At 41.6% G+C, this 26,169-nt stretch overlaps 1 protein-coding gene across 5 annotated transcripts in view; it reads left to right on the top strand.

Moving 5' to 3' along the window:
* Positions 1-26,169, top strand: part of MID1 (midline 1) — a 319,466-nt gene that overhangs the window by 150,238 nt on the left and 143,059 nt on the right. The window contains exon 1 of one of the 5 annotated variants that reach the window (XM_019746336.2): positions 21,804-22,115. The exons of 3 other annotated variants lie outside the window; for them this stretch is intronic. The gene's annotated coding sequence lies outside the window, so the exon portion shown is untranslated. Of the gene's footprint in view, positions 1-21,803; positions 22,116-26,169 lie in introns of those variants that run through there. One more of the 5 variants, XM_019746333.2, reaches the window with a different exon arrangement.

The following is a 26,169-nucleotide window of genomic DNA, read 5'->3' as shown; positions in this document are numbered from 1 at the left end:
CTAAGATTGAAAGGATAACAACTTGACTTGGAAAAAAGGCCTGGAAGTACACACTGTTCCCCAATAAACCTGTTCCCCCTTCCCCAATTAAAAAAAAAATAGTACACTTCAAGTTTGCACAAGGCTTAATGATTGGTTGCATTTAATTCATACCATAACCATAGAGGTAGGTGAAGAAATGGAAGTAGAGGTTTTCTAGAAGTTACACACAGTCACTGAGGCATTGTAACAATAGCGTAACTACAAAAACAAACGGTAAAATATACAGAGAGGCAAAACCTCAGAGACATCTTTCTTATTGTTGCTGCTTTCATGTCCATGTATGAAATCGTTAAAAACCGAGCCTATGGCAGTGCAATCTCATATTTTTCTGCCAGCAGAGAAGATAAAAAAAATCAGAAATAGAATAAAGTCTGTGGCTGGAGATTATTGAGGAATTTTGTTCAAGACTTTTTCATAAAGATGATAGGCACACAGTGATGTGTATAAGATGAAAGGAAAATTTAATTTTGACAACTGGGGGAAATCCTTAAAATGAAGGATGAAAAATGTGGCTGAGTAATTGGTGGTAATTCCACTTCTCTTTTACCTACATGTTAGACCACTCTGGTGCTCAATGATCACCCAGGACCACGCTTGAATGGCGACAACTGTATTTTCCATGGTTACCCTCACAGAGGGATGGAATTGTTCTGATTGTTCACCACGTGCTTTGGACACATGGAATCAGATGCAACCTTAATCCCACAGCCACCCCCCAAATTATACTCTACCTGTTTCTTTTTGGTTCCATGAGTTGTATATGCCTTTTATTCTCCTATTTCCAAGTTATCATTTGTTACTTTCAGCTTTTTCTTTTAATATTAGCACTTTTTTACATCAACCCTTCTATAGTTTAATTCTCCATTTGAAGTTAGAATTAAAAGACACACAATCCTCTTAACAGTTTTACAGAGATGATTTTGACCTTTCCCAAACTCATATATTTCATTTTGTGGGAGCAATATTGGGAAAAGACCAAATAGCAAGTAAAAATACAAAGTGATTCCTCTTTTATAGAATGGAAAGCTAAACAAACTAATAAAAATGTCAAAATATAGATGTGGCAGTGGTTAAAATCCTGGGTCAGGAAATAGAAGACCTAGATCTTATTTCCTGGCTCTGCTTCCTCCATCATTTAAATGTAGGAAAATGCTGCCTGTTGTTTTCCTCAACTAAGAGTAAGGATTCCTGTTCTACCTACCTCCTGGGTTGTTGTTTAGATTAAGGCTGTGGGCAAGATGGGACAATGCCTATAAACCCTAATTCACCAGGCAAAGGTTAGGTCCTGTGTCTATCCAATAGTCAGGATCATAGTGAGAGAAGAAACCTCAAGTACTCAAGTATTTACCCATTATTAGGTTGGTGCAAAAGAAACTGCGGTTTTTGCAATTTTAAACTTTTAAACCACAATTACTTTTGCACCAACTTAATACATCCTCCAATTAAGACATTATTCAAATCGTGCAAAACAGACAGCTTCCTTTTCATTACTCTAAGCCTGTTCCACATCTTCTTGTTCTGCATGCAAAATGGCCTGTGGAAAAGTATATTAGGGAAATGTTGCTTTCTGAGTCTCCCTCTCAAAAACTTACAATCTATATTAATATTTTAAAGGCTCAGAAAACTTGCCATTGATAAAAAAGAAAGTCTGTTCAACTTATTTTCCACACTTAATTGATAAAGAATACTCTCCCCCCTCCCCCCCCCCCCACAATTGTTACTGTCTCTTGATTCTGTTCTAAAAGAAGAGATAACACACTTCTCCCGTTTTGGGCAACAATCAAAAATGTGTTTTTCAGAAATTTTTCTTCTGAACTTTCTTGTTTTGAGCAGAAATGAAGGTGAAAACGTCCTTCCCTTAACATTAGAGAGTGGAAAGAAAGAAGAGAGCCCTTTCTGGGTCTTTCTCATTAGCCTATTTCTGTTTAAATTACACCCTGTTATATTTCCTTTCCACTTGTATTAGGTCGCCTTGTGATGTAGCCAAATACACCCTGGGACTGTACCAGAACCTTATGCCCGGTGGCCTCTTGAAGTCAAGCAAAAAGCTGGAAGTAATTTTCGTTATCCTGGCCACTCAGCCTCTTCCCAGCCTGTTCTTATTACAAGGACCACTGGGCAGAACTGAACTCTGCCAGCAAGCAATTGCAGAGCCATCAAAATGTAGAGCAGGAAAAGATGGAAATGTCTGATGTAGAGTAGGCGCTTGTCTTCGTCTGGGACCCCAGAGCAGATTCTGAAGCACAGCCTCCTGCAGGAAGTCTGTCTGACAAGTGGTCTCAAGGAGCAGCATTGTGGGAGGCGGGGTGTGTGTGTGTGTGTGTGTGTGTGTGTGTGTGTGTGTGTGTGACAGACAGTGGGAAAGCCAAGGGCATGAGCAAGTTGGCTCCTCTCATGAGTAACGGAGGTTGGTCTCAGGGAGTGTTCTGAGGAGCTTATCCAATGTGTCTCAGAACTCATCCTTGGCACAAGAGGCTTAGTCTTGGATGGTCCCATGGGAGTCAACTCTGCACTTCTGGGTTGTGCATCCAGGAGAGCTGAGATATGAGTCCCATGTCCTGTCAGAAAAGCCCCAAGGCATGAATAGGGAGGTCCTTGTTACACCAAGATGCAAGATACCATCAGTCGCACCCAAGGGAAACTGGTTGAAGCCCATGTAGAAACGGTCACCATGGCGGTGGCTGGAGGAAGAGGTGGCAATGAGAGGACTTGGCGTGGTGCCTAAGAGGCATCCAGTATGGTGCTCAGTAAGCAGTAGTGGTATCGGAGTGAAGTCCAACCCCTCACTGCCTCCCTGAGGTTTTGAGACCCTGAGAAGTTAAACAGGTTGATTCAGGGCACAAAGCTTGCCGGTGGCAGAAGGAACCGGAGACAGCTCTCCTGACTTCCTGTTCACTGGTGCTTTCAGCCACACTGCACTGCCTCAAGTCCATGCTCGGTGTGGTCAAAAAGCATTAGAGCAAAGTGCCATGCAGTTGTACCCACAAAGTTCGGGAAGAAGTTCAAGAGAGATGTCTGGCTTCAATAATGGTAATAACAACCGAGAAGCTAATGCAAGATAAAACAGGATCAATAATTAAATGAGTGCTACCGTGAGTGTCACTGGGATTAGAAGAAAAGCAAGAGAGGTTTAGAAGGGAACTGCACTTGGAGACCTACTATTTACGCTTCTGATCTGTGCGTCTTATACATTCTGAGTTTGGAAGGGAGTCATATTTTTGTGTCATGCTTGGAAATTGTGCCGGTGACTGTCCTGGGAACTTCGGGCCCTGTTCTGGAGCCAAGAATAGCTGAGATACTAACTAATTAGGTTACTTGACAAATGCTGGAGAGGAACGCATCAAGTCCAGAGAATTCACAGTGGGACCTCATGGCCAGACCAAGGTTGGCTCTAACTAGGGTTCTTGCCTTGCCACAGGCACATCGACCACCCCTTGCTTTCGCATTTGGAAAATAATGTGATGTACTAGAAATCTCTAAATTTAAATATTTGAGCATTGGAATTTATTGATCTCTAAATTCAAACATTGTATGTTCAATTGTTCTGATACTCAAACATATGAGTAATGACAAAGAAACGTGGAGGAAAGGAATAAAGATAGGATCTGGAGTGGACCTAAGACCCTAGGGAAGGAGAAAACAGGGCGATAACTGAGAGGAACGATAAAGGAAATTTCTCTTACTGGAATTTAAGCAGCACAAGTCTGGCATTTTTTCCCTTAAGAATTGGTTCTTTTGTTAATCAGAGTAGGCAATAGTATTCCTTTACCAATGCACTTAAAGGGTACCACTTCGATGAGTTAATGTTGTGAAGGTGTGTATTCCAGTGAGTGCCTGCTACATAACAAACAACAATAGATGACTGCCTATGAGTAATCCTTTTTTTCTATAACAGAATTTTGTCCATCCTTTCCTGTTTCCCCTCTGTATTCATTCACCCATATTATTCTTTGTATTTTTTTAAAAAATAAACTTTCGATTTCAGAACATTTGTAGTTGTACAGAAAAGTTGCAAGGATAGTACGGAGAGTTCCCACATACCCATCAGCTAGCTCCCCTAACAATAACATCTTATGTCACGATGGTACATTCATTGGGACTAAGAAATTAACATGGGTACATTGCCATTAATTCCTTGTACTTTTTAAATAGATGGCATTAATTAGGAGCCCAGATCATTCTATTGCTGAGATTTGATTGAACTGGGATACTTCGTGAATGAGCAATAAGTGGGCTTTGTAATTTCAACATTGTACACACAGAAATCACCATGGGTCTTTGGACAGGTTGACGTGGTTCTATGAGAATTCCATGGCTTCTAGCGGCCCTGGGAAACTGCTGGTTAATTATTAAATGTAAGTAAAGCTGACCTCTATTGAAACCAGTTTTAAGATGTTCACCATAACTCTATTTGAAACCTTCAAGTGTTTTCTGAAACATAGAATATCTCTTTTTGGACAAAACATTTGAACCTGCTGTGTAAATGTGATGTGCTCAGGAACATGACGCTGCAGATGGCAGCATTGTTAGGAAGGACGTTTGCCACAGGTGGCATTATAAGAGTCAGGATTTTGAAAGGGGGCCCTTGAAAACACCCCAGGTGAGATGGCTCAATGGGGAACCTACCAGATGCAATTTATGGACCTCTGTCCTAAACAAATGTTTTCCAGCTGAGAAAGCTATGACAAGAAAATGTACCCAAATGCTCCTAATGGACAGATCTACACACACACACACACACACACAGAGCTTTTTAAAAATTGAAAATATTTAAGTTGCTTAAAATATCCATTGCTTAAAATTTAGGATGAGAAATTCAGGTGTCAGTCACCGCTGGTCCATCACTTATTTGGGATAATTGGAAAGTTGGAGATAATTTTGTGTTTAGCACTGTTTAATGAGCTACGTGTTGTCAGAATAGCCCAATTTGTCAGCATCAGATCTCCACGTCATTTGTGACGGTCTTTGAGGTTAATGAATTAATTTCAATTCCAACCAAGTCAGTTCTGGCCTACTGCCTTGAAGTTGTTTAAATACTAACTTCCATTGGCACAAAATCTTAAGAACACCAGTAAAGTGGCCTCTGACTTCTTGAGCTTTTGACATTCAGCCACCAGAGGCTGCTCTGAGACCATTATCCTCCTTTCACTCCGGGTCCAAATCCCAATGGGGAAACCTATAGGACTGATTTGGCTTCTACTGCTTTGAATTGTTCTCTCGCAATGTAGTTCCCTGGTGGTCTGCTGTTGGAGTAAATGATTAATTAGAGTGAAGAGGAGGTGCTGAAAAAGGACAAAAACTACACACTAATGCTTTGCCCTCCTCTCTATTTTTAAACTCTTAATCTTGTTCTATTTAAGTAAGAAGAGAATTTCCTACTGGCATTTGCTAATTTTTCATTGTTTTTTTCTCTGTCACTGTATTTTCAAAGAATATTTTTGAAGATTTTTTCTAAAAACCTTTATTCCATAATACTTACTTCCACATGGTTTCTATTCTTCCACATTTCACCAGGATTGTATAGTTGCTTTCATGCTGTTCCCTCTGTTCCAGGTTTTAAAATCTTTGTCTTTCTCCTTTAAGTCTTTCTCTTTACCTATCAAAACAGACCAAAAATGAAATGGAGGAGTATCTGTAGTTAAGTAAGGACTAAAAATGGTTTCGGTGCCTGTATTGTATTTTGTATTTAATCTTGGACAACTAAGCTTCGTTTAAACTGTTAACTGAAGAGTGAAACTAGTAACTTCATGAGAAATTGCTTTCAGTCTTCTTGAGGGAAGGCATGATTGTGGTAGACAGCAATCAGCCATGGAAAACAACTGGTTTTATGTTATTGTTAAATATGTCACTCTCGGTAGCATACTTCCATGAGAATACATTACCACATAAAGATGTGAACTTTTAGAGCCATGGCAAATACCAAAGTAATAGTTTTGTGATAGACGAAGTCATCAATGTATAGATGATTGGGAGAATTTCAATGCTGCAACTCTTGAATTCTAGACTTTTGGGGGGAGGGAGGCGGAACTTCTGTGTCTGAAAAATGTATAATTTAAGTATATGTCTTCCTAAATATGCTTCATTTTCTGTAGATTACAGAAAAAAATCAATTGAACTTGAGGGAAATTAATACCTATTTTATTAATTTATATTTATAGTAAAAGGTGAAAGTTTCAAGATTTCTTTTGCTCTGAAAAGAAATTCTTAAGAGACCAAGAAACACTCCTAAATGTTTGGTGCTGTTATAGAGTAGAGCGATCATTAGAAGCATTTGAAATGTTTGATATTTCACCTCCAGTATAATCATAATGGTAGAGATCCTTACCCCAATAAGTTCACAACTAAAGTAGGCTACATGGTTGCTTATATTTTCAAGTAGAATAATGTCAGCCATAATACGTAAGTTGGAGCATATTTCACTAAATCCTTTGACAAAGGTGGAATGCCAATGAAAGTGCTAGATTTCATCTCTGTGGCAGGTTCTGCTTTTCAGCTTGTCCCCACTAACAAGAGAGCCAGAAGTCATTTGCCTGTGAGTGATATCTTACCAAACCATCATGATTCAATGTGGCATATTTCTCTCTCGATTTGTATGCTTGATAATTGACTTCCTAAATATCACGTTCGAGCTGAGCCAAAAAAAGAAAAAAGTCCCACCGAAGTAACATTAGGTCAGTTTTGTGGGATGCACTAGCGGCCTGTCTGAACAAAGATGGGACTTAGGTGCAGAAAATCATCACGTGGCCCTGGCCCTGGGAGCCCTGCAAATGCATTGCGTGACTCATTATTAAACATGCCGAGAACAGACAAATTCCAGGCAAGTGAAGCATCTACTGATCCAACTGCAGTTAGGTGGGTCGTGTGATATTTGTCTGACTTGCTTTTCCTTAAGGAACTCCTACGCCATTTCCAACCGCTCCTGAACACCACATGTCAAATGCACAGAGAAACTGTATTAAGATAAAATTGTTAGCATTAAAGACAGGCACTTAAATTAGTATAACCCTCAGGCCAGTTATACTTCACTAAATTGCACAAGCTTTAAAATACCAGCACTCAATTATAAAAAAAAAATGTATCCATAGCAACGTCTTTGTCAAGGGAATAGTTACCTGAAAGAATACACATCTTTTCAAAGAAACAGGGAGAAATAAAACCGTATTAGTTAACTGTGGATAATATTACTTGGGTTTAAATTTAATTAGGGGCATGATTCAGGAGGAGAAGGGGCTTTTAAGAAAGCTTTACAACTGACGTGCTTATTTCCAGTCGAATGTGTTTTCATGCCTTTTTTATCACCAAAGGGTTCATACGTATGGGACTTTTATTAAAATACCATGAAATAACTTTGAGTTTTAGATAGTTAAGAATAAATAGCAGCCCTCCTCTTCTTCCTGCCCATAGTGTGCCTACCATTTTCTTAGAAAAATCCTTCCTTTAGCACACACAGTGGGTAGTATCCTGAGGTTTTTGCTGCATATGGGATCTTTGGTGGTCATTTCATGTGTATTTGTTGAGGGAATCATGTAAAAGTCCACAATCCTTCTCTTGTCAGGTGACCTGACTTAAATCATCCTATTTCCAAGAGGTTCTCTCTGATGGAGTGGCCTTTCATTTGGTCATGTTATATGACATAGGCTGCAGGGACTCCAGCATTTGATAACATCTGGTGACAAGTTGAGGTAAGGAAAAGGGGTCTTTAGAACTGAGGAGACTGCCAATTTCAGCTTCTCCCATCTCTTGGGTAAAGAGTGTCAGGAAGGAAAAACTTTTCCTCTACTCTCTTAGGTTTAGTCCCTGGAGTCTGTAAATTAAACTAACAAAAGCCAGATTCACAGGATAAAAGGCACACAATTTAAAAAATATTACATGCACAAGAATTCACAGAAAAGGAGTGAAACTCAAGCTATTAGACTCAAGGGCTTATATGCCTCCTTTCACCAGGAAAAAAGGATTTGGGCTTCAAGGGGTAATAAAAGGTGGGGAAGTGACCAGGAGATATATGGAGGAACTAAGAGAAGATAAGGGCTATTTTAGTAAGGTCTGTCTATACAAACTCATCTTGATGCCGACACCGCATCTTCCACGAAAAGAGTCACTCTTCCCTCTGTGGTATGGGGGCAGGGGCACCTTCCTCAAAGGGAAATTTGTGCCCTGATTTTAGGCAGGTAAGGGGGGGGCAGAGAACTCTTCTTGCATCCGTCGGTTCTCAGTTGCCTTTAGCTCAAAATAATCCTGATGCCAAAGTGGCATATTTTGGGGTGGCATATTCTGATCCACTTGAGGAGGTAAACACCTCAAGCTTGAAGCCAGTATCAGTCAGAACTGGCTTCATAGGCAAGCATGGAAACACGCAGGCTTAGTTTAATGTATAGCTGAATGGGTGTGGCTGCCTTCCCATACAATTTTAATAATGGACACTGAAATTACAGTTTCATACACTTTTCACATGATACAAAATGGAATTCTTTTGATTGTTTTCAACCATTTGAATATGTTAAAGATCGTTCTCAGCTGGTGGAACACACAATAACAGGTGGTGAGCAGGATCTGGCCTGAAGGCCAGAGTTTGCAGATCCCTGGATCTGGGTTCCAAAACAGCATCAGCCCCACCTGGGAACTTGTCAGGTATGCACATTTCCAGGCCCCACCCCAGACCTGCTGAATCAGAAACTCTGGGGTGGGGCCCAGTACTTGTGTTTAAACAAGCCCTCCAGGGGATCCTGATGCATGCTCCAATTTGAGAACCACTGATCTAGACTGACCTATGGTTCTCGATCTTAACTGCTCATTCTAATTCCTTAGGGAAGCTTTAAAAAACATCTCCCTGGAGAAGAAGGTCCAAGATGGCGGATTAGGTAACTGCTATGCCTGCTGCCTCCCAGGATCACACCAAAATTACAACTAAATTATAGAACAATCAATCTCAAGAATCATCTGAAGGCTAGCTGAACAGAATTCCTATAACTAAGGATCTAAAGAAGAGGCCACATAGAGACTGACAGTAAAAAAAAAAAAATCTCCCTGCCCAGGCCCAGCCCAGATCAATTAAACCAGAGTCTCTTGGGGTGGGCCCCAGACACCAGTGTCCTTAAAATCACCTCCAAGTGATTTAAATGGGCAGACAAGACACCTAATGTTTTCATTGTACAAATGAGGAAACTGAAGGTCAGAGACTGACTTGCTCAAGATAAACAAGAAAAAATAGGCATGTGTAGTCCACTTACACTTTTTTAGATACATGAGCATTCAAATACTACGTTTGGTTATGGAATGTGTTTGCCAGAAGATTCAGGGGTCCTGTTATCTTTTATTACTAGCACTGATTAATTAAAAACACACCTGGGAACATGCCCTAAATAAAATGAAAACTACCTCTAGAAACTCATTAGGCCAGACGATGTGACTATAATTGGTAGAAATAAGGTGCAAAGTCTCAGGACAGTCCCATCTGCAAGCACTTTGGGGCTGAGGCGAGACCTCCAAGGGTGGGATGGAGGACAAACACTGAGAGCCATCGAAAGTCATTGCCTACCCTGGAGCTACTTGCCAGTGTATCTGAGCAACTGAGCAATTGTTTCCTGTTCCATATCTGGCACACACGCAAATAAGTCACAGTCATAAATGTCATTAATGACAGTGAGAAACCAACATTTGCGTGCTTGTGATGGGTTTTATGACTCTTTAGGACTCCTGTGCTGTGGGCGTTTTTAAAGAGAGCTTTAAAGGATGAATGCTTTTTTCCGATTTTCTCAGCAAAGGCTTATCACTGCATCTGTGCATTCCACGGAAGGAAGAACACAGACTGTGTACCCAAAGTAGTGCTGGGGAAAGTGAGACACAGATGGAAACTGAGTCATGTGATGATTACAAGTGGAGGTGTACAAACGTACAACTGACCATTGGACACGTTTATTGTTTTAGTAGTTACCTGATCCTAGTACAAGCTGCATTTTTTGAGCATTTACTGTGTGTGGTGTTTGCATAGTTCTGTGGTAAAGAGCATGTTTTCCGGGGCCAGTCAGCCTGAGGGCATAAAGCAGGATCTGTAGCCTCCTAGCTCTGTGACCTTCGCAAGTCACTTTGCCTCTCTGTGCCTCGGTTTTCTCTCCTGGAAAATGGGGATAATAGTAGTACCTATTCTCATAGGAGTAAAGGAGATTAAACATGCTCACAGGTGTCTGGCGTCTAGTAAGCACTCAGCAAATGTTAAATCATATTATTTTGAAGCAAATTGTTGGGTTCAAATCACAACAACTTTGAGGGAGAATCAGCAGATGGGCCATGTTCTCACAGTTACTAGGTGACCGAGTTGATATTTGAACTGAGGCTGTTCTGGAATTAGTGCTCCTAGCTGCAGTGCTATATACACTGCATTAATCAGGAATCATAAATCAAGTGTTTATGAGCAATGTTTTCTTCCATGTATAGGATAAACGTTTGGCTTGGTCCACATACTCTGGACCTTCTTTTTATCTGGACGGTGTTATAATGCCCCCAGACTCCTCCTCCCACAGGAGACTGAAGCAGGGTGGTGGTCCCTCCTGCTAACAGCTCCCCCTGCAGTTGTCCCCATCTCAGTAAATGGTGACTCCATTTTTCCAGCTGTTCCAGCAAAGAACTTGGAAGTCATCCTCGTCTCCTCTCTTTACCTAGACATTCACTCTATTAGCAAATCACGTTGGCTCTACCATCACAATATACCCAGAATCTACCCAAGTCTCCCTACTCCACCGCCACCCCTGTCCCCGATCTACTACCATCTCTTACATGGTTGACCTGGTTGACCAAAAGCGTCTTCTTAGCAACTTTTCTTCCACACAGCGGGCTGCTCTCCACCCAGCAACCACATTGAACTCTAAAAAGTCAATTGGCTGTTGTCACTCCTCAGCTCCAACACCTCTGAGTCTCCCTCATCTCACTCCAAGGAAAACCCAAAGCTCTTCCAGTGATCTACTAGACCCTGCTTGATCTGCAAACACTGCCCCCCAAGTCATTCACTCACTTACTCACTCACACACACACTCACATTCCTGAGACCTCAGCTTCTACTGCTGTCGCTCTTACAGGCTCCCTGCTCTGGCCCTAGAGCTTCTGCAATTACTGTTTCCTCTGCCTGGATAACTCTGCTCCATCAATCGCCATAGCTAAAAGTCTTGCTTCTGTTACCAAACTCTGGTCCATGTGCCCAATGCTTCAAAAGGCCAAAACTCAAAACATCAGGGTTTGGAGTAAAGAAAGGTTTATTGATCAAGAAGACGCCAACAGGGAAGATGGGAGACCTAATGGTGCCTCAAATCCATCTCATTCGCTGGACTAGGTGAAGGGTTTTTAAGGGGTGGGGGGATAGGTAGGTGTGCAGAAGTGCTAGTGGGGCACGTTTTAACTGGAGGACCTTGGGAGCTGGCCATTTGTGGTAAAGGGGCGTCAGTACCAGATCTTCTGAACAACGGATACTTTGCTTCTGAAAGCGTTCGGTGTTCAGGTTCTGGTTATGTCCTGGTCTTTGGTTCCATGGGGTCACGCAGGGGGTGGGGGGTGACTTTTGTTCCGGGTGCAGCTGGAGATCAAAGTTCTCTCTTGCACATACATGCTTTGGCTGAATGACTTGTGGTTTTGGTCTGTTGTCTCTGAAAAGCAACTCAGTGTCTCTAAACAGGATAGGGCCATTTTGAGCTGGTTCTGTGGTTATACTTCCTCACTTCCTTAGAACTCTGCTGAAATGTCACCCTATAAAAATATAAACTTCCCTACCCCACCCCAACACTCCCTACCCCTTTTACCAGAACCTCTTTCACCATCAAACCCACTCCGTATTTTTTTGTTGCTTTGCTTGGCTATCTCCCTCCACTAGTAGATATGCTCATGAGGGTAGCCCTCGGCCTGTTTGTACCTGTCTGCCTGCCTCTCCAGCAAGTAGAACAAATGCCTGGCACATAGTAAGCACTCAATGAATACTTGTTGAATGAGTGATTGGCCATTCCAGTATGGGAAAGGTATACCATTGCATTTTTCTTAGCACAAGGTTAAGGCATGAGAACTCTTTGCCCTCTTTTTCTCAGAGGAGGCAGTTGGCTTTACACTGGAGATCTTTGGATGTCCTGAGAATGATTAAAATCAATTAATAGAGATCTACAGGTATCTACTGTATTTCCCTGAAAATAAGACCTAGCCAGACCATGAGCTCTAATGCGTCTTTTGGAGCAAAAATTAATATAAGACCCTGTCTTATTTTACTATAAGACCTGGTCTTCTATAATAAAATAAGACCAGGTCTTTATAATATAATATGATATAATATAATATAATATAATAAATATAATATAATATATAATATAATACCGGGTCTTATATTAATTTTTGCTCCAAAAGATGCATTAGAGCTGATGGTCCGGCGAGGTCTTATTTTCGAAGAAACACGGTATATGTTGCTAATGAAATCAATGGCTAAATCATTGATTCAGCAGTTAGCCATGAGTAAGAAAAAACCTCCACAGGCTGCATTCCTAACTGTGAATCACAGACATGTATTCTATTGGGAAAGCCATTGAGAAATTCTGAATGGGGAAGGAACATCTCATTCATAGTCCTAGAGAAATAGCCCTAAAATCCATGTCCTTCCCTGCATAGCGCACAGCAACATCTTTTTCCATGAGGGAGACCTCATCAATAAGCATGTGTGTGTTTTTTTTCCTCACCTACAAATAGGGTTTCCAGGCGGTAATTCCCACCCATTCTCACGAAGTGTTTTCGCTTTTCCGTTCCCAAATCCCAAGAAAAGTTGGTTGGGAAATTGGGAAAATCGGCTCCTTGAACCCAGGTGGTTGGTAGTATCGGCCATCACTTTGTGGAAACAATTCATCGTGGAGAACAGAAAACAGTTTGTATCTTGGGATTCGGAAAGGGGAAAGCGAAAAAAATTCCTGAGAACTGGTGGGAATTCCCGCCTGGAAACCCTACCTACAAAGGATCAGATGAACACAACCCAAATTTGGAGAACTGTTAAAGGTAAATAAAAATCATTAAAGTGCTTCAGTTTGTTTTCACATGTAGTGGTAAACTCCTGACATATTATTATCTTGAAGGTGCCGTATGAGATACTTTGGGAGGTAGACTGACAGTTGTTGGGGATTTCAGAACCAAATCAGAACCGAAGTGGTAAATCCCAAACACTCCTGTATGAGGCCCAGGGGGTAAGGGAGCATTGTGGCGAGTCATGGGCATGCTGCGTTTTGATACCTCTTTCAAAGGAGAACTTCATCTGGATGATAGTGGCAGCACCACATGCTGGAAAAAGCTTGGGTTTTGGAGTGACAGAGATGGGTTCCAGTTGCTTATATACCATACAAACCATGAACTTGCTGCATCTTCAAGAGGGCCTGATGCATAACTAGTCCATGGTCGACAGGGGATTCTTTTCATTTGTAACCTTTCCATTCAGCACAAATACCTCCTGGTGGGTTTTATTATAGCACATCTCTCTAATGCAGGGATCCACTTTTTAATTCAAGGTTTAACTAAGTTCGACCTCTCAGAGCGTGGTGTATCAGCTGGTTTTGTATTTCTTTAATTGGGTTAGATTACTTCGTTCACTTAAAGATAAGCATCGCCAATTGGTTGCTTTCTAAAGATGACCACAACAAAGTGGTCTTTACCCACATAGACACAGTTGAAGAGAAATATCAGTAGGGTTTTTTGATCCAACATAGATAAGGCTACAAATAAGAGGACAGTTACCTTGTTCATTGTATGATGTTATTTAAATCACTCACGTTAAAATAAGTTTAAATAGCAGCACTATTTATAAAATAAAACAGATGGGCAATATGAGCCCGTCTTTTTGTAAATTAATAAATCAAAGGAGAAATAAAATGAAGCCTCATTTGAATGCAGTTTCTCAGACATTTAGAGCTCTTTAATAAATACGGAGAAAGTGAAGGCACTGATACTAACACTTGACTTTTTTTCCTTGCCACGACTCAATATATTTATCTTACATCTTGCATCAGAACAGTATAGGAAAGCCTATCTTAGTGTGTGTGAATTTTCATAAGTGGTTCCCAGGAGAGAAAAAGCTCCTGATGCACCATCTAGTTTTAAGGAAATAAAGACAAATACTATTTCCTTGGCTATTAAAAGGGACTTAAAAGCACCCTGACTTGTGTCTAGCAAAGGAAAGAGACATGTAAACCATGATTCTGAAGTAGTTTTTATCTTTACCACCACCTTAAATCCAAGTGCAGATATTATGTGTGAAGTGGGAGAGGGTTTTCGCCAGTCAGAAAAGAACTACCACCATTTCAGCAGTCATTCTGTGTGTTTGAGAAGTGCCAATCTAAAGGACAAAGCACTGTCTTTTTATAAGCAGGGAGCGCAAATCCCGTTCAAAGCTTCTTTTGATTAAAATTTCTGTTCACCTTCTGTCCATGTGATTATCAGTAAACCAGCCTGATTTGCTTGTTTCTAACATATAAAAACTGAGATCTGATTCGCAAAATTTAATTTTTTTAATCTCTAAGGCTTATTTAAAAATCAGCTTTGGGCATTAGAATATTAAAGGTTTGAGAGACTAATCCTTTCATATATAAGAAACATGAGAGATGAAAAAGGAAGGCTAAGAAGTAAAATGGTAATAATATGAAGAACAGTAACCAACTATTCATTGCCATACTTAAACCCACAAAAAAAGAATTTAAAACAAGAATGATGCCAATTAGAAATAAGAAGAAAATGGGGTGTTTGATTAGTCTAACGAATTATTAAGGCCTCTGGATCGTACAGTCTTCATTCCTGGAGATCTAGAAATGTTTGTGTAAAACAGTGTAGATCAGGGGTGTCTATTATCTGTATTTCTCTCTACACATGGCAAGTAAGTCATAAACTCTGAGTAAATTAAATGTGTGATGGGGGAAAGAGGAAATGCCAATCAGATCATATGTTCACGATGTGGCAACATTGCACTTGGGGTTCAGAATGGGCCATCAGGCATGTAACTTTTCGAATGCTCTAGCCTGACTCTTTGGTCCACTAGGGGCCAGATAATCATAAAATACTGCTAGTTTACAGGAAGTGGATTTAAGGAAAATAAATTGATTTAATAACCAGAGAATACTTTGTTTATTTTTAATTAATTTAAATTTTTATCAAAGTAATACATGTTCAAAGTACAAGTATATTAAAGACTTGTAATGAAAAACAACAATCCCATCCCACTCCATTCTAGGAGTAATCACTTCCAACTTATAAATATTTCCTCTGGTATGTACTTTCATGTTTCCCATAATATGTTTTTACTGCTATTTCTTGGTTTATAAATTTTAGGCATTATCTTTAGCATCCTACATGTGATCAAAAAGAAATTATCTCACACTATCCCCCTCATCCTCACCTCACATCCTCCCAATATAATTGTGTCAGTTAGGAATTGTGTTCATCGAGTAACACAAATTCCAAAACATTGGCTCAAACAGATTAGCAATTTATTTTTCTCACAGAACATGAAATACAGAGCTCGTTCAGAGCCTCTAAAGTGTCATCAGGAATCCAGGGATCCTTCTACCTTTCCTATTTTCCAGTTTTACTATGTGTTCCATCCTTCTCAAGGTCACAGAATGGCCCCTGTCTCTCAGGCTCAGCAACCATATTAATGCTGGGGAAATCCAGGAAGGGCAAAGGGCAAACTGTGCGTCTCCTTTAAGAGCTTTCCCAGAAGACTTACACGGCAGCTTCTATTAAAATTCCATAGGCCATAGCAGTTTCATATGACCACCCATACCTGCAAGGGAGGCTGGGAAATGTTCATTAGCTGGGTACATTTCTGCCCCAAATAAATTGAAATTCTGTTGCAAAGAAACAAGCGGAAGATGGATGAATACTGGATTGTCTGCCAGTAGTCTTAGCCACAATATCTATATCAGAGATCACTGCCAATTTCAGGCGTAGTCTGTGACTATGCTTCCTTTTTCGTGCATTCTTTTGTTTTCCCTGCAGTTAATACTAGACTCACCTTTTGCTTATATTTATGTGTACCTGTTCATCCTCAGATGTGATCTATCAGTATCATGTTCCCTCCTAGACCTACCTCCAGGAGTCCTCCACTTTCTGCTAGAATTTAGACCAGGGCCTTTCCAAGACTGCTGCATCTACCATCTTGGGTTTTCTTTGCTTCTCTTTGTGTTGGTTTCTCTGTTTTCTGAGTACAATTGGCTTTTCTTTTTTCATTTAATTCCATCCTTTTGCTAAAACACATCTTTGAGTGGATTCCAAAGAAAGAGTACATGGGATGCAAAATTTTTGAGTCTACGTGAAAACAATTGTATTCTACCTTGACACTTGGTGAATAGTAAGACTTAGTATAGAATTGTCAGTTAGAAATCATTTTATCTCAAATTTTATAGCTCCTACCTTCCCGTGTTGTAGTTGAGAAGCACATAATAAATCTATTGGCAAAATTTTATTATTGATAAAAAACAGAACCTTCTACGAATGGACGTTTAAAAATTGTTATTATTATTTTTATTTACAAAATCCAGTAAGCATTTATTGATTAATTGACCATATACACTATGCTTGCTATTATAAGGGATATACAGTAGTCCCTTGGCTAGGCTATAGTACCCAGTTATTCAGTCAAAGTCGAATCTAGGTGTTACTGTGAAGGAATGTTTAGATGTGGTTAACATCTATAATCAATTGACTTTAAGTAAAGGAGATTATCTCTGATAATGTGGGTGGGCCTCATACCATCCCTTTGGGTGTGAGGATTTCAACATGTGAATTTGGGGGGGACACAACCATTCAGTCCATAATATGCCCAACTGTCCCCTGAAAATATCATGGGCTTAGAGATGTCAATTGCTTTATCTGAAGTCCATCAGATAGTTTCCTGGCCACATCAGCACTGAAAATGGACTCCAAATTGCATTTGTGACCCACTCTGCTATGCCACATGGCTTTCATCAACCAGCTGGAAAAAAACTAACTTCATGAGTACCTGTACTCCATGAGTAAAAACTTGTTTCTTTTTTGTAATGTCCTCTAAGAATGATCGGTGGGATTTTCTCTTTTTTTCTAAGCAGGGACTTGTGTTGTTGTCAAATTAAATTACCTTTGCTAATCACCTCAAATACAGTATTCCTCAAGTTTTCCTCTGCCACCATAAGTATAAAATAACTGGGTTTCTGGAATCTCTGAAGGAGAATAAATATACTCTTTGCATAGTCTGCAAAGACTGTGCACGTGCACCAGGCACCCTCTCCACGTGGCTGAGTAGGCAACTCCAGCTTGGTTTTCATTGATTTTGATGATGTGTGTTGACACATATTTCAATAAACTATAGGGTTACTGATGCCATTTTTTTAAATTACAAACACAAATCCCATATGCTTGACCTAATAGAACACTGAAAGAGGTGTCACAGGTACTGCTAGTTGTCCTCTAAGGTGCCATACCAGTGTCCACCCGTGTTCACTAGGGCCTGTCCAGGACCATCTGCCCTTGATCTTATGTTAGAACCAAACCTGCACATGACCACACAAGATTATCACGTAGGCTGCTTTTTTAAGGCAGATGTGTCAACACTGCACTATCCCTTCAGCTGACACTTGCAAATGCTGTTAATCACAGTCTGTGGGACAGAACATGCGTGCCTTTGGTGAGCTTGCTTACACTGTTTCCAGTAAGTGCATCTAATCTCACTTAATGGACAACCCCTAAAGGGCCATTTATTTCATTGGAAATGTTTAAAAGTTATTTGTTTATTTGGAAATGAAAGAGTTCGTTTATTTACAGTGTTCACTTTTCCTAGGAGTTTTCGGAGTCATTTCTGGAGATGGCATACTTTGCAACAAAAAGCAGAGTAATTCTAATTCCAAACACTTAGGTTTGATTCCTGATACAGCAATTTATAACAGTAAGACCTTGGGTTATCAACTTTGCCTCAGTGATCCTGTCTTTTCATTCTTAGCCTGACAACTGTGATGTCTGCTTTTTGGTATTTTGGTGGAGATTCAATGGTGCACATGTGTGAAGTGCCTGGCAAAATGCTTGGTTCATAGGAGGCTCTCATAAGTGGTGTTTGTTCATGACATCACCATCAGCATCTCTGTCCTTATGCATCATGAGAGGATGATAGCAATAACCATCATCAGTCACTCTGTCTCTTAGCGGAGGCAATGAACTTTCACATACTTATCAGAGATTATCTTATACGTAAGATGTGTAATATGTACACACAAAAGTGTGTGATGCCTTCATATAAAAACATAAAAAATACACTGCATAAATTATACAAATGTCTACCCACTAGGCTGTACATCTGAAACTAATATAAAGTAATATCGAATGTCAACTGTAACTGAAAAAGAAATAAATAATTTTTAAAAACATACTGTGTCACAAATACGTCCATGAAACTGAGGTTCTGTTTTCAAAGGCTGGTCTCTTCTCTTTTACTCTGACCTGGATATGGCTCAGATGTGGGAGTGTTAGGATGGAAGATAGCACTATGCTTATTGTATTCATGAGTACAGAATAGGTATTTAATTATGGTAAGAAGGTAACTTTAATCATTTACTTTTCCAAGAGCTTCTTGCCCTTTTGAATGTGGCAGTAGCAGCAGTCTGATTGGTCTCTGCGTCTCTGGGAAGCTGTACATTGCATTTCGTTTTCTTCCCGCATGTTTGTTGCCCACCTACTGCACAGTAGGTCCAATGAGAGTGGCTGGGCTTACTAAGGTGAATAGGACACCATTCTTGCCCTTGAGAATTTTGTAGGTCAGTAGGAGAGACAGACTCAGGAATATAAGATTACAGTACAGCGTGGCAGGGGAACAGCAGAAGTGTCGTGTGGTTTGCTCACGCTGGTACTTACCATCTCCTGATGCAGCATGGCTCTTTCCAACTCTGTGTCCAGTGTCCTCACTGGGACAGGACAGGGAGCATTTACACTATGGAAACTGGCAGAGGCTACAACAAATCTTGGCTTTTTGTTTTTTCCGAGAACTGGTTGTTAAACATTTACCAGCACACCACTGGGTGTCTGTAAACTGCTTTATGAGCATAGAGGATTGAAGAGATTAATTTGTCCTAGGGCGATCTGGGAAACCACAAAAGAGTGGTGACATTTGACCTTGTAGAATGGTGGGGGAGTGGGCCAGAGAAGAAAAATGGGGGAAACTTTGAAAGGGCACAGTAATTACAAGAGGCAATCCCAGCTCATATTTACCTTTGAGGTGATGACAGCGGAAGGCAAAAGCAGTCTTGAGAAGCTTCTATTGATAATGTGATGAATAGATGTGTTTTGGGATTTAACTCCAAGGATATTTAATGGCAGCAGCTCTCTGTGTCCAGGGCTGAGGGCATACCTAAGGCAAGAAAAGGTGCAGTACATCTCAAAATGAACCAGAGTCCTTTGGCAGTGGGAAAAAAATGCTGATTCCCAGGCTCCTCAAACCTACTGATCAGATTCCCTTGGAATAGGAGCAGGGCCTTAGGAACTTGCATTTTTAACAATCTCCCTACAAGTTTCATGGGATGGCTCAGTTGATTAGAGCGCGAGCTCTCAACAACAAGGTTGTGGGTTTAATTCCCTCATGGGATAGTGGGCTGCACCCCCAGCAACTAAAAATTGAAAATGGCAACTGGACGTGGAGCTGAGCTGCACCCTCCACAACTAGATTGAAGGACAACGACTTGACTTGGAGCTGATGGGCCCTGGAGAAACACACTCTTCCCCAATATTCCCCAATAAAAACAACAACAACAACAACAACCAAACAATCTCCCTATAAGTTTCATTGCACATTCAAGTTTTGAAACCAAAGACCAAGCAAGTCTGGGGCTTGTGCTGCCTGCACCGCTCAGCCAATAGACCGGCACAGGAGTTGGGTTGTAGAATAAGCGTTTATTATCAGAGCACCAGTGGTCTGAGAAGGCGGCGGGTTAACACCTCCAAAAAGTGCCTTAACATTCTCAAACCAGCCTGGAATGTTTCAGGGAAAATCTGGGCATTCCTCCAGAGGCTGCGTGATGGTTCTGGGGGTCCTTCCCTCTGGCCACAGGATTCTCTGGTGGAGTCAGCAACCCAGGAACAATGATAGGATTAGTCTGGAAAGAATGCTAGACCATTGAGATTGTGATCAATATTAATCATAAGTTTCAGAGTAATTTTCTAAAACAGAGAACTGGATGGGACAGGGGACATTCTGATCTCAAGCCACAGGGGGTTCATCTATTGTTAAGCTATAGGTCAAGTTAAGGTGAGGCCAGGAACTTGGAGAGGCCTCTACTCTGGGGGTGCCAACCGGGCCCTGTTTCAATTTGAGAACCAATTTTTCAAATCTGGTACATCAGTGGGGCACGATTTTGACCCCCAGGGGACATTTGATAATTGATTATTATTGATTGTTGTGACTGTGGGGGTATTACTGGCATCTAGAGGGCCGAGACCAGGGATGCTGCTAAACACCCTACAATGCACAGCACAGCTCCCCGCTCCCGCCCCCCCTCATAATGATCTGACCTCAGATGTCAATAGTGCTGAGGTGGAGAAACCCTAGTCGAGGTCATAGTTAAGGGCTCTGAAGTACATAACGGACGAGGACTGAAGTCAGCTTGTGTCACGAGGTGTGCTCTTAGCCTACTAAGATGGTGGCTGCAATGAGGTGATGGCCCTCCGGTCCCAAATATGGGGCTGCCAGATTTTCATAGACCTGGGCAGAGCTCACATCTATTGAGGCCACGCAGATGACACTCCTGACGCTGCCGATTCATTATTTGCTAAGATGCTTTTTTTCTCTCTCTCTGATGCCAAAATTTAAAAATATTTATTGAATCATTCTCACAAAATTTTGGCCACTTCTTTGGGAAAAAAATATGTCACTGGGGCTATACCAAGTAGTCTTTGCTCTGCTTGCATTTTTTTGGAATCCAAAAGGTAGATTTGTGTTGAAATCACGTTGGCTAAGAGTTGAATAAAGTTACTGTTTTTATGGAGTTAAGAAAAAAAACTTTGGAAATTATTTTTAACTCTGGGTTTAAGTTTATACGAAACCAGTTAGCTTTCCTCCCATCCTGCTAAGACAATGTTAATAAGTTCTCCAACTCAACCCTGTAGATAAGGTGAACCATAAAGGTAGATACACTTATTTTGTTTTAAAGTGTCTTCTTGAACATCAGTGTTTATTTTACTAATAATTTTATTATCTAAAATTCTGTCTCAGGGCCTCACTAGACAAAAATTCTTGTTCATTTGCTGCATTTCAGCAGGTTTGTGTGCACACTCCCATTAAGATTTCTTTTTCTTACATGCATGGACAGTTCATCTCTATGAAAATGAGGCAGGTGACACTCTCCTCCCTTGATTGCTACTTGTTTCAGTTAAGGGGTTCTGTACAACAATTTCGTTCCCAGTGTCTTTGCAAAAATAGGACCTCAGTGCAACCTTTTTAAAAAAGGGCTGGGTCCTGAGAGTTGCACTTTCCTGGCTGAAATAACTCTGTACCCTCCAAAAGCTTTTAGGGAGCTCTTCAACGGCAAGGCCCTAAGGTCCGAAGCAAGTTAAGCTTTGAGCCGACCCCGAGCTGTGAGATAAGAATAGAACTCATCTTTTACTTTTGGAGCTTTGGACAATGTTTCCAGCTGCTTCCAGTCATTTAAATCCTGCTACTAGCTCTCTAATCCTCGCAGAGGCAGCCTCTCCCGCTCCCAGGGTCCACCCCTCCCTCCTGATTGGCCAGGCGCCTCCGGGGGCCCTCGCCACCCACCTACGACGTCTCTGAGACCCGATTTGAAATAAGAGCCAGGCGGTCCTCGCTTCCCTACTCCCGACTTTTCATAGGCTGGGGGAGAAAAGCTTGAGAAACTTGACATTGTCTTGGGCAGAGAGCGTGTAGCAACAGATCAAAGAAAAAAGCGGAAGAAAACGTGCTCTTTGCTGCCTGTGGATCTCGCTGAGTTGCTTTTGTCTTGCGGGCTTCTGCTGGGTTTGGTGTTTCCCCTCTGACGACCGAGGCGTGGGCTTCGAGGCAGCTCACTCCCTGCCGGATGGGTCATGGAATTCTAAACATGAGGCAGGTAGGCTCCAGGGGCTGCACAGGCGGGTGGCGAGGGAGGGCGCTGCTTGAGATCCCTGGGACGTTACTCCGGAGAGCTTGCAGGATTAGCAGATAGATGCCTGGCCAAGTGGGTCCATTTGGTGTAAAGCCGGGGTTGCGTTTTCCTAAGGGAACGAAAGAAGCAGATTTTCTGAGGTGCCCCCCACCCCTCCCAGCCCCCTCACCACCCCTTCCCACTTTTTCCTCTACTGGTGATTGGTGATGTCAGGCAGTCATTGTGAAGGGCTTAAAAGCGGTTTGTAGAGTATGTAAATCAACTCCAGTTTGCAGTTGATGGAATGTATTGTGCAGGATCTATCTGGAGCTTTCAGCCTCTGTCCTATGCCTTAGGTTAGAATAAAGACAATTGAATATCCTAAAAAAGAATTACACGCGGCCTCTTACCGAGAAGGTGGAAACAGCTCTACTTGAGCACAGACAGTCCTTCCAGAAAAATGCAGATTTGTTTTTCTGTTCTAGCAGTTTTGAAAGCATATTGCTTCTGGACGTGAGAAGACAACCCTGAAAGTAGTGAGCTAAGGGCTCAGGGAGTACTGAAATGAGCCGTTGGAAAGAATTCTAAACCAGCAGCTTCTTCTGTGGCTCCGGGGCATGATGATAAAATTCCTTATCAGCCCAGTCACTGTTTACAGCTTTGCCGTTAAGAAAAGAAAAAGTGGGTGTAGGAAGCTAAGAAGAGGGTGTAATTTACAACGCAATTAAAGTTATGGAAGAATCTTATGTCAATATTTAAATATCAAGATCAATACTCATATAAGGGAAAGACAAGACTGGAAAAACACACCAGTAGGCTGGCGAGGGCTGAGAATTCCAAGGAGTGATTGTTTTTGCCAGTTCTGATTAAATCTGGGTAGGAAAAGTTAGCATCTTCACTTTTTCTTCTTCTAAGTGGGTTGGGCACCAGCCACCCTGCACTCTTTGCGGGAAGTGATTTGCAGATTTGCATAGGAAGCAAATTTTTCATTTAGGGGCCTGGGGCAATGGGTTTAGCAGAGCCCCCACCGAATGGTCAGGCGCACACAGCCTCTGCCTTCTTGCCCCCTCGTTTGCTTGGCAAGCTTCAGTGAGTGCAGAAAAATCAGAGGAGCAAGTTCGTGTGTTTTCAATGAATTGCCCTTGTCTTGCTGGCAACTGTGCAGCCGAGGCTCAGTTTTTTTAAGTTCTGCAAACTCACAGTCTGACCCCATTCTTTTTCTGTCGAGCAATCAGATGGCATGGGGAAAAGGGGCGAGCAGCCTAAATGGAAAGGATTTAAAAAGAAAACGAGGAACGCAAAACATTTTTGACAAAGGTCCTTGGCTGGAACAAAGAAGTCATTTGATCCTGCGCGGAGCCACCTGTCCTCTCCTTGATGGTGTCTGAGCTCAGTTTTCAGAATCCCTGTTCCCACACAGTTCCTCTGGAGCAGTGGCACTCCCCGTGCCTGGTGCCAAAGGCATGCTGTCCTGAACTTGGCACAATTTTTCCCATGCCTAGCTCAGTGTGGCATTCACGTGAATTGGAATTCAGCCCAGTAGTGAATTGTTAAGGGCACACATGTAGTAACTCCTTAGTTATTGAATGAATGGGCAGCTTTTGAGTCCCACAACTCCGTATGTCTAAGAAAATGTTGGCCGGTTCAGTACTTGAAAAAGAGGGTGGGATGCAGGGGAGGAGAAGGAGAGTGGAACAGCCATTGCTCATCCAAAGAGTCGGGTAGTCCAGCGTTTCAGGAATGTAACACATTGTTCTACTACGGCAGGAGCACGAATGTGGAGGGGAGCAAGATGGTGGAGTTATTGGCGTGGATTGATCCTAACTATTTGAGTTTCTCTAGAGGGAAAACTTGCGTCCAGGCAGGGTGAATCACACCCACCAGCCAATTTGTCATCTCGGCCCTGCAGCCCCTCTGGGTTTGCAGGGTTAACTATCAAACAGGTCCGTGTGTCATCAGCTCAGCAATGAAATCCAATCTCTTCACTGAGGAGTGATCCGTCCCTAGGGCGGGCGGCACAAATGCTGAACAATGAATGGTGTGGCAGCCAAGAGACCCCTGCCACTGACTCGCCACAGCGGGTAGCCAGAAATTGCCAGCAGAATTAGAAAGCTCCCTGACTGGCTATGAGATTCAGAGGAGTTTTGCCTTCTGCCAGGTTGGTGGAAAGAGTGGCATAGAGAGATAGTATTCTTTGAGGGTTCCTGAGGTCATGCTGAGTTAGGCCAAAAGAAAAGTGTAAACCCTATTTGCCTTTATCAGGAAGCAATTTAAAAATGTTGTGCCAAGCTTTCTCTTCACTGTGATCATAAATGGGAAACTTTCCTGAAACTTCCTTGAGAAGGAATTTGCTATGTTCCCAGGCAAAAGGAAAGGCATGGCCACCTGTTGTAGAAGCCCAGCCAAAAACAACAGGTTTGCCTGTGGCATTCCCACAACTGCAAATATCCTCCCCAAATAGCACGCCACCCATTGTCCCTACATATGAAAAGAACAAATAATTCTTTCTCGAGCTGAAAAAAAAAATCAAGTTCTTCAGACAAAACTGCCTACCAGACATTTTTTGTGTTTTTAATATCCTGATGACTTTGGAAAACACGCTGAGAGAAGGTGCGCACTCTGTTTCTGATGGACTAAAACAAATCATTGCAGTCGCCTTATAGAGTGAAGGGAAAAAATGAGGTAGTTAGCCAATGCTTTAAGCAGCTGCTAAATTCTTGCAAGGCTAGGATGGTGGTATTCTAAGGGAGCTGTGACTCAGTTTGATTAGCCCATTTTGCATTCTTTAGATTGGAATTAAAATGCCCAAGGACATCTGCTTTAATAATGAATGTCTTTGTATGAATCTTTCCTTTGAGGATTAGAAAGTCCTTTACAAACACGGTCTATTTATTCTCTGCCACATCCCCAGAAGAGAAGGAGGTGGCAATCTGATCCTCATTGAACAAATGGTGAGGTGAACACAGAGAAAGATGAAGTACAAAGATACACAGCAAGTTCGGTGCAAGTCTGAGGATGAATTCTACCCACCTGGAGAGACAGACTACCTGTGCAGGCTCGCCATTCCCAGTGCTAGTCCGAGGATTAAAACACAACTCTCCTCCACGTCTTTTTTCTCCTTCTGTACCTAGCACGTAGTATCCCAAGTGTGCTTTATGGTTTCCTTCATTTGAAAGTCAAGCCTGTAAGAGTTTAAAAGGCATTTCTGTTCTCATTTATCCCAACTGTTAGATCAGGCAGCTTTCAGTGACATCAAATAGAAAGATACTGTAACTAACCGGAATTTTAAATATGTAGCTGAGAATTTTAAATATCAGCAGATGTTTTAAGTTTTTGCACGTGGTTTAAAGGTTCAATATTTTCAACACACGATAGAATTTTCATTTCTTCCCTGCTATCTCTCCTTTTCAGGGAGTGTTATAACCCTAAGACTTGCTGTCAGATTAAAGATCCTCATTGGTTTTTTCGAGTTGGCCTTTTCTTGCCATTCGTTATAACGTATGTTCGTAGTTTGCTTGGCTGTGGACCGTGTAGGCTGCAAGCAAATCCTTTAATTGGTAGTTGCATGTTATCCGCAGACATTCCAGCAAGTTTTAAGGCTAAGCCTGTATGTAGATGTCTCCTGGCTTTTATCCCTTGTGTGGTAAATAGACATCCAAGGTAGCTATGGCAACCTGGGCTGTGCGCTGGTGAAAGGTGGGGGCGATTTGGTCACTGGACAAAAAGTAATTTGTTTGATTAGAAAAAGGTGGGGCCAATCATTTTTAAATCCGCATGATTTGAGGATCCCAGTTCATCCAAATCATTTGGATTTTTCCTCCATAGACAAAAAATAATTAATGGCTAACCATGACCAGAGTATTTTGCAAATATAATTTAAATGCTTTCTAATCAAGTGGTTGCTACTTTCAAAAAGCAACTTATAAAATGAAAGACAAGTCCAACATGTTATATCAGTATCCCTGTTGTATTTAGTGTGAGTGTTTGTGTTTTCAGATCTTGGTGGAATTTTGAGGACCACGATCTGATTGGACAGTGT

Source organism: Rhinolophus sinicus, chromosome X (assembly GCF_036562045.2).
Source record: "Rhinolophus sinicus isolate RSC01 chromosome X, ASM3656204v1, whole genome shotgun sequence".
NCBI lineage: Eukaryota > Metazoa > Chordata > Mammalia > Chiroptera > Rhinolophidae > Rhinolophus > Rhinolophus sinicus.
This window is presented reverse-complemented; position numbering and strand designations above follow the sequence as displayed.